We start from the raw sequence: 11,862 nt of genomic DNA, 5'->3' as shown, positions 1-11,862 counted from the left end.
CCCTTCTTCACATCCCTGCATCTCGCCGCAAACACACACCCCTCTGGGCCCGGGCAGGGCTGGGGGCTGGAGAATGCGCGGGGAAAGCTCGGTTCAGCTCCAGCCCAGTGTGCCATATTGTGCCAAGTCTCTCATCTCGAAAAGGAAAGTGAGGAACCCCGATTTTATGTGAACTCTCCTGTTTTTCAAATTGACAACTAATCCGAACTTCAACCGGCTTGGCCCAAACCAGGGGAGGCAGCCTGGCGCGCCGTCCGGGCCACCGAGCAGCGCTGGTCTCCTCCACCACTGCCCGGGTGCCCCAGCGACCCTCGCGGCCTCGGCCTCGGCCAGCGCGCGAATCCCGGCGGCGACCACCGGATTAGCGCGCCCCCAACTCCCTCCCGCGCTCGGGGCGCAAGTGGCCGCCTCGGCCGCACTGCGCCTGCGCGGGGGCGCGCCGCCGGACCGAGCCATCGCGCGAGCGGGGAAGGGGGGCGCGGGCACCCCCACACCGCGATGGAGCCGTCCGTTGCCATGGAGCGGCCCGCGCCAAACGGCGCAGCCAGCTGCAGCCGCAGCCGAGCAGCTTCTCCGCCCGGAGCCCGCGCCGTTCGGACCCCGGCGGGTCTGCTGAGAGGTGGGTCCGTTGGCCCCGGAGCCTGGGGCTGGGTCGGGGGCTTTGGCCGCCCCCCCAGGCACAAATCAGCGCCTTCATCTTGGAAGTTCTGCCCGAGAAATAAGTGCTAGTGCGGGGGGTGGGGGTCGCCCCTGGCCGGTCTCAGGGACCCCAGGGTGCCGTGCAGCTTGGGTTCCGAGCTCTGCTCCGGCTCCGCGCGGACGTTGCGATGTTGTCCTTGCACATCTAGGACACCGTTGAGCAAAACTCGAGGGATCAGCCCGGCTGGTAAGAAGAGGGGACTCTGAGGGTCCGGGCAGAGGAAAGGAATTCCGAGGTCATCTCAGTTTGGTTTTTAATGGTTACCTGTTTCTGGAAACCTCTATTATTTGTTTCCCGTAAACGCATACTAGTTTTACGTGCTCACATTATGTATCTGGCAAACACTCCTTGACCATCTGCCGTGAGCCAAGTACTGAAGTAGGTGATGGGCGGACCGGCTCTGGTACCCACAGTCCAAAGAATTCCCTGATAGGTTATCCCTGTAGAGGGATGGCGAGTACACTCACAGGTACAGCTGAAGGACTGGTTATAAAGCCAGCATCACTAGTCACTACCCAAGTCCAGAAATACAACCTGGTCAGCACCCCAAGTCAACCTACCCCTCCCTTGCCCCACGCAGACCCTTCCCCGGTGACCATAGGCTGACTTTCTGATTCTAATTTCCTTGATTTTCTTTAGTTTTACCGTTTGTAAACAATATAATTGTTTCACCTGTTTTTAAGCCTTATATAAATGGGAAAATGCTGTATATATTCTTTTTAAATTTTTGAAACAATCCCAAATATATGTAAAAGTTGCAAGTTCAGCATAAAAAACTTGTTTCCTGGAGCAGTTGAGGATAAGTTGCCTGCGTGGTGCTCTGTCACCTCCAGATACTTTCGTGTGCATTTCCTACACATAAGGACAATCTCCAGCATAACCACACACGACCATCAAAGATCCCATAAAGTCACAAACCCAAAAGGGCCCAGTCTGGGACCCCCCACTGCACTGAGCAGTCATCGTGGTTCTTTAGTCTCCTTCATTCCAGAACATTCATCAGGCTTTCCTTGGCTTCGTGACCCTGACACTTTTGAAGGTTTAGGCCAGTGACTTTGTAGAAAGCCCCTCTGTTTGGGTTTGTCTGATGTTTCCTTGTGATCAGACTCCCATTATGCGTCTTTGGCAGGAAAGTCACAGAAGTGACACCACGTGTCACTCTCGGCTCGTTCCATCCTGTCAGGTGGCTCACAGTGGTCCATTTGTCACATTAGTGACGAGTTTGCTTTGATCACTTGATGCAGGTGGTGTCTGCCAGCATCTCACCTGGGAAGTTACCTTGCCCTTTGTAATTGACGAGTATTTTGCTGGGCAGTACTTTGAGGCTCTGAAGATATGTCATCCCTCCCAGGCTTGAGCCAGTGGCGCACACAGTGGACACCTACCCCCTCTCCCCGCCCCCCGTTTGGGCTCTCATACCCGACACTGGACTGGCTGCCTTCCTCCACTCAGGCTCTGTCACCCAGTCTGGGCCACTGTGGACCCTGTTTCACAGGCCCACCTGGGGCAGAAGGGGAAGAGGAAAAGCAGCCTGTGCTTGTGTCTTCCTCCCTCTCAGTTGTGTGTAAGAGACTCATCCACGCTGCTGCACGAGCTGTGGGTCACTCACCTCCATCACCACCTAGCTCGCCACAGTGTGGATCTCACAGTTCTGCTGCCGATGGCTGTGGGTTGTTTCCGTAGTTACTGCTCTTACGAACACTGCTCTCTGGGGTCTCCTTATGGCTCCTGGTATTTATGTGTGTTAGGAGTGGAATTGTGTCTCCTCAAAAAAAAAAAGATATGTTGACATCCTAACCCCCAGTATCTCAGAATATGACCTCATTTGGAAACTGGGTCATTGGGGATGTAATTGGTTAAGACAATGTCATACTGGAGGAAGGTGGGCCCCTCCTCCAATATGACAGACGTCTTTATAAACGGGAATTTGGACGTAGACACGCACACAGGGAGACTGTCACATGGATTGGAGTTACGCTGCCACAAGCCCGGGAACCAGAAGCTAGCAGAGAAGTCTGGAATAGATCCTTCCCTAGCACTTCAGTGGGAGTTGGCACCTTGATTTCAGATTTCTGGCCTCCAGAACTATGAGAAAATACTTTTGTGTTCTAAGACAGCCAGTTTGTGATACTTTGTTATGGCATCCCCAGGAAACTAATACAGCATCTAAGTTTCTGTAGGGTAAATGCCTAGGAGAGGAATTGCTGAGTCAGAGGGCGTGGTAGACAGAATAATGGCCCCCAGAGACCGCCATGTCCTGCCCCTTGGAACCCGTGAATGTGTTAGGTTACAGGCACCGGGAATGTAGGTTGTTAGCTGACTCTGAGATGGGAGATTGTGCTGGATTATCCCGGTGAGCCCAGTGCAACTAGGAGGGCCCTCCTAGTGGAAGAGGGAGGCGGAGGAGAGCCAGAAAGAAAGCAGCCCGAGAAAGACCACCTGACATTAGTGGCTTTGAAGTTGCTAAGATGGGGCCTTGGCCGAGGCACGTGGGTGACCTCTAGAAACTGGAAAAGGCAAGGAAATGGACCCTCCCCCAGAGCCTCAGGAAAGGAGGGCAGCCCTGCCGACACCTTGATTTTAGCCCAGTGGGGCTCATTTCAGACTTATGACCTCCAGAACTGTAAGATAATACATCTGTGTTAAGTCCCTGAGTGTGTGGCAATTTCTTATGGCAGCAATAGGATACCGGTGCAGAGGGCGTGTATATATTTAACTTTATGACACAATGCTGAACTCTTTTCAAAGCACCTGTCCCAGTTTTCACTCCCACCGTTAGGGCATGAGCCTTCCCACTGCTTCGTGTCCTTGGTGGCACCTGGTATACTCAGGCTCGTAATGTGTTACCGAGTCTGATGGCTGTGTAATAATAGTATGTGGCTTTACTCTGCATTTCCCTGATTACAAATGAGGTTGAGCAACTTTTTTTGGTTTATCACCAAGAAACAGTTCATCATCTAGCCAGGACTCTGTTAAGAGTTACAGGGAGCACTGTTAATAACGCCAGGAAAACAGGCATGTATCAGGCCATTTGAACGTCCTTTATTGTAACCTGCCTGTCACAGTCTCGCCATTTTGCTGTTGGGCTGCCCGTCTTCTCTGTTGAGCCGTGGATGTCCCTTACTTGTCTTGATGGTAAACCTTTTGGGAAATGTGTTGCATTTATCTTCTAATCTGTAGTTTTTCTTAAACTCTCCTTAGGGTGTTATCTGAACCAAAGTTTTTGGTTTTTGTTTTTTTTTAAAGACATTTTCTCTATACTTTTTAAAATATTTATTTATTTATTTATTTATTTATTATTTTTGGCTGTGTTGGGTCTTCGTTTCTGTGCGAGGGCTTTCTCTAGTTGTGGCGAGTGGGGGTCACTCTTCATCGCGGTGTGCAGGCCTCTCACTGTCGCGGCCTCTCTTGTTGCAGAGCGCAGGCTCAGTAGTTGTGGCTCACAGGCCCAGTTGCTCCGCGGCATGTGGGATCCTCCCAGACCAGGGCTCGAACCCATGTCCCCTGCATTGGCAGGCGGATTCTCAACCACTGCGCCACCAGGGAAGCTCTGAACCAAAGTTTTTAAGTGTATGAGACTCTACCAGCTTTTCCTCTTGTGACTTAATGTTTTTGATGTCTTGTTTAAGAAAACCTGAAGGCCTGAAGGCCCCTCCGCCTCCACCGTAGCAGTTTTGCTCTTCACTTGATTTCCGGGGTGGACGCCCAGCTGCTTAGCACGTGGACTGAGATGTCCATTCCCTGCCCGCCGCTTGCACACGCGTGCGCACACTGCCCTGTCGGAGTTTGGGGCGTTTTTAATGCCTCTGTGGAGCAATTTGGAGAGAACTGGCATCCTGGCAACACTGAGTGTCCGTTACGTGACCGTGCATCTCTCCACTGATTTATTTATATTGCTTTTATTTTTTTAGGTGTCTGTTATGGACAATTTCACACTCACCAAGCGGTGGTTCTATGAACCGTTGGGTGCCCAGCCGCCCTTCACTGGTCACCAGAATCGAGTCACCCCTGCTGCTTCTACTGCTTGTCACTTGTAGCGCTTGGCTGATGTATTTTAGAGAAAACCCCAGGTGTCAAAGTTCACCCGTAAACGCTTTAGTACACAATTCTAACGGATAAAGAACTTATTTTTAGCATAGCCACAAATTCATTATCAACCCCAGCCAAGTTAATATTGATTTCTTAATAAAATCTAATACCACTTGGTGTCCATTTTCCCGCATTACCTCAGAAATGTCTTTTACAGTTTCTCGCTTGACTCAGGTTCCAAACAAGAACCCCACCTTGCATGTGGTTGACCTGCCTCTCACGGCTTTTGCATTCAAAACAACTCCCCTTCCCTTTCCCCCCGTGGCATCCATTTCCTGAAGAAACTGGGTCATTGACTCCACTTATTCTCTATTTAGGTCTCGTTTCACGTCACCTGACGGGGCTTCATCATTTTCTTATTGGGCGTCGTGCTCCTTTTTTGTTGTATTTATTCCCAAGTACTTCATATTTATTGGTGTAATTGTAAATGATAAGTTTTCCAAATCTTATTTTCTCATTATTTGTTCTGATAAATAGGAATATCATTGATTTTTATTACCGAATTTATATCTAGCAACATTACTAAATTGTCTCCGTAATATTAACAATTTATCTCTATACTCATTTGGATTTTCTACATGCACAATTGTGTTATCTGAAAACAACTGTCTCCCCTTCCACTCCTCATGCCTTGTATTTCTTTCTTCTCTGCTTGTTCCAGTCGGGAGACCCAGTGGCTTCAGAGAGCACCCTTGTTTTGTTCTCAGTCTTAAAGGAAATGCCTTTAATGTTTATGATTTTTTTTCTTTTGGCCACGCCGAACGGCTTGCGGGGACCTTAGCTCCCCGACCAGGGATCCAACCCGTGCCCCCTGCAGTGGAAGCACGGAGTCTTAACCGCTGGACCGCCAGGGAAGTCTTAATAATATTTATGATTAAGTATGACGTTTCCTGTGGATTATTGTTGGCAGACATTCTTTATCACATTAAAGAAGTCTAATGCCAGTTTGCTACATTTTTAAAAAGTGTAAGTGGGATGTTGAATTTCATCAATGTTTTTTTCTGCATTGAGTCAATTGTATATTTCTCTTCTCTGGTCTGTTCTGTGGTGAGTTGACTTGATTTCTAACGCTAAGCAAATCCGTCTTTGTCGTGATGTGCCATCCTGTCTACGTGTGGCTGGCTTTAGCCTGGTGGCACTTCACCTCAAGAGTGAGGCTGATCTGTGATTTTCCTTTCCCTGTTTTCACTGCCAGGCTCTCGTAGCAAAAGTTAAGTGGCTCCACGAAACAAACCAGGGAGTGGACCTTCTGGTTCTCTTTCCTGGAAGAAAGTGTGTGAAACTGGAACATTTTGAACCTCAAATGTTTCATGGAACTTGATAGGGAAGTCTCGGAGCCTAGAGTTTTCTTGGTGGGAACATATTTGACTTTTTTTTTTTAAATTTTTTTTTATGTTTATTTATTTATTTTTCTTATTAGTCATCCATTTTATACACATCAGTGTATACATGTCAATCCCAATCTCCCAATTTATCCCAACACCACCCCCGCCGCTTTCCCGCCTTGGTGTCCATACGTTTCTTCTCTACATCTGTGTCTCAATTTCTGCTCTGCAAACTGGTTCATCTGTACCATTTTCTAGGTTCCACATATATGCATTAATATATAATATTTGTTTTTCTCTTTCTGACTTACTTCACTCTGTATGACAGTCTCTAGATGCATCCACGTCTCTACAAATGACCCAATTTCATTCGTTTTTATGGCTGAGTAATAATTCCATTGTATATATGTACCACATCTTCTTTATCCATTCATCTGTCGATGGGCATTTAGGTTGCTTCCATGACCTGGCTATTGTAAATAGTGCTGCAGTGAACATTGGGGTGCATGTGTCTTTTTGAATTATGGTTTTCTCTGGGTATATGCCCAGTAGTGGGATTGCTGGGTCATATGGTAATTCTATTTTTAGTTCTTTAAGGAACCTCCATACTGTTCTCCATAGTGGCTGTATCAATTTACATTCCCACCAACAGTGCAAGAGGGTTCCCTTTTCTCCACACCCTCTCCAGCATTCGTTGTTTGTAGATTTTCTGTTGATGCCCATTCTAACTGGTGTGAGGTGATACCTCATTGTAGTTTTGATTTGCATTTCTCTAATAATTAGTGATGTTGGGCTTCCCTGGTGGCGCAGTCGTTAAGGATCTGCCTGCCAATGCAAGGGACACAGGTTCGAGCCCTGGCCTGGGAAGATCCCACATGCCGCAGAGCAACTAAGCCCGTGCACCACAACTACTGAGTCTGAGCTCTAGGGCCCGCGAGCCATAACTACTGAGCCCACGTGCCACAACTACTGAAGCCTGCGTGCCTAGAGCCCGTGTTCCGCAACAAGAGAAGCCATGACAATGAGAAGCCCGTGCACCACAACGAAGAGTAGCCCCCGCTCACCGCAACTAGAGAAAGCCCGTGCACAGCAACGAAGACCCAACACAGTCAAAAATAAATAAATAAATAAATAAATTTATTTTAAAAAAAAATTAGTGATGTTGAGCAGCTTTTCATGTGCTTCTTGGCCATCTGTATGTCTTCTATGGAGAAATGTCTCTTTAGGTCTTCTGCCCATTGTTGGATTGGGTTCTTTGTTTTTTTAATATTGAGTTGCATGAGCTGCTTATATATTTTGGAGATTAATCCTTTGTCCGATGATTCATTTGCAAATATTTTCTCCCATTCTGAGGTTGTCTTTTTGTCTTGTTTATGGTTTCCTTTGCTGTGCAAAAGCTTTTAAGTTTCATTAGATCCCATTTGTTTATTTTTGTTTTTATTTCCATTACTCTAGGAGGTGGATCAAAAAAGATCTTGCTGTGATTTATGTCAAAGAGTGTTCTTCCTATGTTTTCCTCTAAGAGTTTTATAGTGCTCAGTCTTACATTTAGGTCTCTAATCCATTTTGAGTTTATTTTTGTGTATGGTGTTAGGGAGTGTTCTAATTTCATTCTTTTACATGTAGCTGTCCAGTTTTCCCAGCACCACTTATTGAAGAGACTGTCTTTTCCCCATTGTATATCCTTGCCTCCTTTGTCATAGATTAGTTGACCATAGGTGCATGGGTTTATCTCTGGGCTTTCTATCCTGTTCCATTGATCTATATTTCTGTTTTTGTGCCAGTACCGTATTGTCTTGATTACTGTAGCTTTGTAGTATAGTCTGAAGTCAGGGAGTCTGATTCCACCAGCTCCATTTTTTTCCTCCAAGACTGCTTTGGCTATTCAGGGTCTTTTGTGACTCCATACAAATTTTAAGATTCTTTTGTTCTAGTTCTGTAAAAAATGCCATTGGTAATTTGATAGGCATTGCATTGAATCTGTAGATTGCTTTGGGTAGTATAGTCATTTTCACAATATTGATTCTTCCAATCCAAGAACATGGTATATCTCTCCATCTGTTGGTATCATCTTTAATTTCTTTCATCAGTGTCTTATAGTCTTCTGCATACAGGTCTTTTGTCTCCCTAGGTAGGTTTATTCCTAGGTATTTTATTCTTTTTGTTGCAATGGTAAATGGGAGTGTTTCCTTAATTTCTCTTTCAGATTTTTCATCATTAATATATAGGAATGCAAGAGATTTCTGTGCATTAATTTTGTATCCTGCAACTTTACCAAATTCATTGATTAGCTCTAGTAGTTTTCTGGTGGCATCTTTAGGATTCTCTGTGTATAGTATCATGTCATCTGTGAACAGTGACAGTTTTACTTCTTCTTTTCCAATTTGTATTCCTTTTATTTCTTTTTCTTCTCTGACTGCCGTGGCTAGGACTTCCAAAACTATGTTGAATAATAGTGGTGAGAGTGGACATCCTTGTCTTCTTCCTGATCTTAGTGGAAATGGTTTCAGTTTTTCACCATTGAGAATGATGTTTGCTGTGGGTTTGTTGTACACGGCCTTTATTATGTTGAAGTAGGTTCCCTCTATGCCCACCTTCTGGAGAGATTTTATCATAAATGGGTGTTGAATTTTGTCAAAAGCTTTTTCTGCATCTATTGAGATGATCATATGGTTTTTATTCTTCAATTTGTTAATATGGTGTATCACATTGATTGATTTGCGTATATTGAAGAATTCTTGCATCTCTGGGATAAATCCCACTTGATCATGGTGTATGATCCTTTTAATGTGTTGTTGGATTCTGTTTGCTAGTATTTTGTTGAGGATTTTTGCATCTATATTCATCAGTGATATTGGTCTGTAATTTTCTTTTTTTGTAGTATCTTTGTCTGGTTTTGGTATCAGGGTGATGGTGGCCTCATAGAATGAGTTTGGGAGTGTTCCTTCCTCTGCAAATTTTTGTAAGAGTTTGAGAAGGATGGGTGTTAGCTCTTCTCTAAATGTTTGATAGAATTCACCTGTGAAGCCGTCTGATCCTGGACTTTTGTTTGTTGGAAGATTTTTTTTTTTTTTAATGCTATTCTTGTCTGCTTACATTCTTTTTATGTATGTATGTATGTATGGCTGTGTTGGGTCTTCGTTTCTGTGCGAGGGCTTTCTCTAGTTGTGGCAAGCGGGGGCCACTCTTCATCGCGGTGCGGGGGCCACTCTTCATCACGGTGCGCGGGCCTCTCACTATCGCAGCCTCTCGTTGTCGAGCACAGGCTCCAGACGCGCAGGCTCAGTAATTGTGGCTCACGGGCCGAGTTGCTCCGTGGCATGTGGGATCTTCCCAGACCAGGGCTCGAACCCGTGTCCCCTGCATTGGCAGGCAGATTCTCAACCACTGCGCCACCAGGGAAGCCCCTGTTGGAAGATTTTTAATCACAGTTTCAATTTCATTATTTGTGATTGGTATGTTCATATTTTCTATTTCTTCCTGGTTCAGTCTTGGAAGGTTTTACCTTTCTAAGAATTTGTCCATTTCTTCCAGGTTGTCCGTTTTATTGGCATAGAGTTGCTTGTGGTAGTCTCTTAGGATGCTTTGTATTTCTGCGGTGTCTGTTGTAACCTCTCCTTTTTCATTTCTAATTTTATTGATTTGAGTCCTCTCCCTCTTTTTTCTTGATGAGTCTGGCTAATGGTTTGTCAATTTTGTGTATCTTCTCAAAGAACCAGCTTTTAGTTTTATTGATCTTTGCTATTGTTTTCTTTGTTTCTATTTCATTTATTTCTGCTGTGATCTTTATGATTTCTTTCCTTCTGCTAACTTTGGTTTTGTTTGTTCTTCTTTCTCTAGTTCCTTTAGGTGTAACGTTAGACTGTTTATTTGAGATTTTTCTTGTTTCTTGAGGTAGGCTTGTATAGCTATAAACTTCCCTCTTAGAACTACTTTTGCTGCATCCCATAGGTTTTGGATCGTCGTGTTTTCATTGTCATTTGTCTCTAGGTATTCTTTGATTTCCTCTTTGATTTCTTCAGTGATCTCTTGGTTATTTAGTAACGTATTGTTTAGCCTCCATGTGTTTGTGGTTTTTACGTTATTTTCCCTGTAATTGATTTCTAATCTTATAGTGTTGTGGTCAGAAAAGATGCTTGATATGATTTCAATTTTCTTAAATTTACTGAGGCTTGATTTGTGACCCAAGATGTGATCTATCCTGGAGAACGTTCCATGCACACTTGAGAAGAATGTGTAATCTGCTGTTTTTGGATGGAATGTCCTATAAATATCAATTAAATCTGCCTGGTCTATTGTGTCATTTAAAGCTTGTGTTTTCTTGTTAATTTTCTGTTTGGATGACCTGTCCATTGGTGTGAGTGAAGTGTTAAAGTCCCCCACTATTATTGTGTTACTCTCGATTTCCTCTTTTAGAGCTGTTAGCAGTTGCCTTATGTATTGAGGTGCTCCTATGTTGGGTACATATATATTTATAATTGTTATATCTTCTTAGATTGATCCCTTTGTCATTACGTAGTGTCCTTCCTTGTCTCCTGTAACATGCTTTATTTTAAAATCTATTTTATCTGATATGAATATTGCTACTCCAGCTTTCTTTTGATTTCCATTTGCATATGATATCTTTTTCCATCCCCTCACTTTCAGTCTGTATGTGTCCCTAGGTCTGAAGTGGGCCTCTTGTAGACAGCATGTATATGGGTCTTGTTTTTGTATCCATTCAGCAAGCCTGTGTCTTTTGGTTGGAGCATTTAATTCATTCACGTTTAAGGTAATTATCGATATGTATGTTCCTATTACCATTTTCTTAATTTTGGGGGGTTTGTTTTTGTAGGTCCTTTTCTTCTCTTGTGTTTCCCACTTAGAGAATTTCCTTTAGCATTTGTTGTAGAGCTGGTTTGGTGGTGCTGAATTCTCTTAGCTTTTGCTTGTCTGTAAAGCTTTTGATTTCTCCATCGAATCTGAATGAGATCCTTGCTCGGTAGAGTAATCTTGGTTGTAGGTTCTTCCCTTTCATCACTTTAAGTATATCATGCCACTCCCTTCTGGTTTGTAGAGTTTCTGCTGAGAAATCAACTGTTAACCTTATGGGAGTTCCCTTGTATGTTATTTGTCGTTTTTCCCTTGCTGCTTTCAGTAATTTTTCTTTGTCTTTAATTTTTCCCCTATGATTACTATGTGTCTCGGCGTGTTTCTCCTCGGGCTTGTCCTGTATGGGACTCGCTGTGCTTCCTGGACTTGGGTGGCTGTTTCCTTTCCCATGTTAGGGAAGTTTTCGACTATAATCTCTTCAAATATTTTCTCGGGTCCTTTCTCTCTCTCTTCTCCTTCTGGGACCCCTATAATGAGAATGTTGTTGTGTCTAATGTTGTCCCAGAGGTCTCTTAGGCTGTCTTCATTTCTTTTCATCCTTTTTTCTTTATTCTGTTCTGCAGCAGTGAATTCCACCATTCTGTCTTCCAGGTCACTTATCCATTCTTCTGCCTCAGTTGTTCTGCTATTGATTCCTTCTAGTGTATTTTTCATTTCAGTTATTGTATTGTTCATCTCTGTTTGTTTGTTCTTTAATTCTTCTAGATCTTTGTTAAACATTTCTTGCATCTTCTTGATCTTTGCCTCCATTCTTTTTCCGAGGTTCTGGATGATCTTCACTATCATTATTCTGAATTCTTTTTCTGGAATGTTGCCTATCTCCATTTCATTTAGTTGTTTTTCTGGGGTTTTATCTTGTTCCTTCATCTGGTACAT

The 11,862-nt window shown here is 44.2% G+C and overlaps 1 protein-coding gene across 1 annotated transcript in view; it reads left to right on the top strand.

Moving 5' to 3' along the window:
- Nucleotides 1–537: 537 nt before the first annotated feature.
- Nucleotides 538–11,862, top strand: part of CFAP74 (cilia and flagella associated protein 74) — an 82,203-nt gene continuing 70,878 nt past the window's right edge. The window contains exon 1 of the mRNA XM_059893942.1: nt 538–619. The gene's annotated coding sequence lies outside the window, so the exon portion shown is untranslated. The remainder of the gene's footprint in view (nt 620–11,862) is intronic.

Source organism: Balaenoptera ricei, chromosome 1, assembly GCF_028023285.1.
Source record: "Balaenoptera ricei isolate mBalRic1 chromosome 1, mBalRic1.hap2, whole genome shotgun sequence".
Classification (NCBI taxonomy): Eukaryota; Metazoa; Chordata; class Mammalia; order Artiodactyla; family Balaenopteridae; genus Balaenoptera; species Balaenoptera ricei.
The sequence above is the reverse complement of the archived record's forward strand: the minus strand, read 5'-3'. Positions and strand labels throughout refer to the sequence as shown.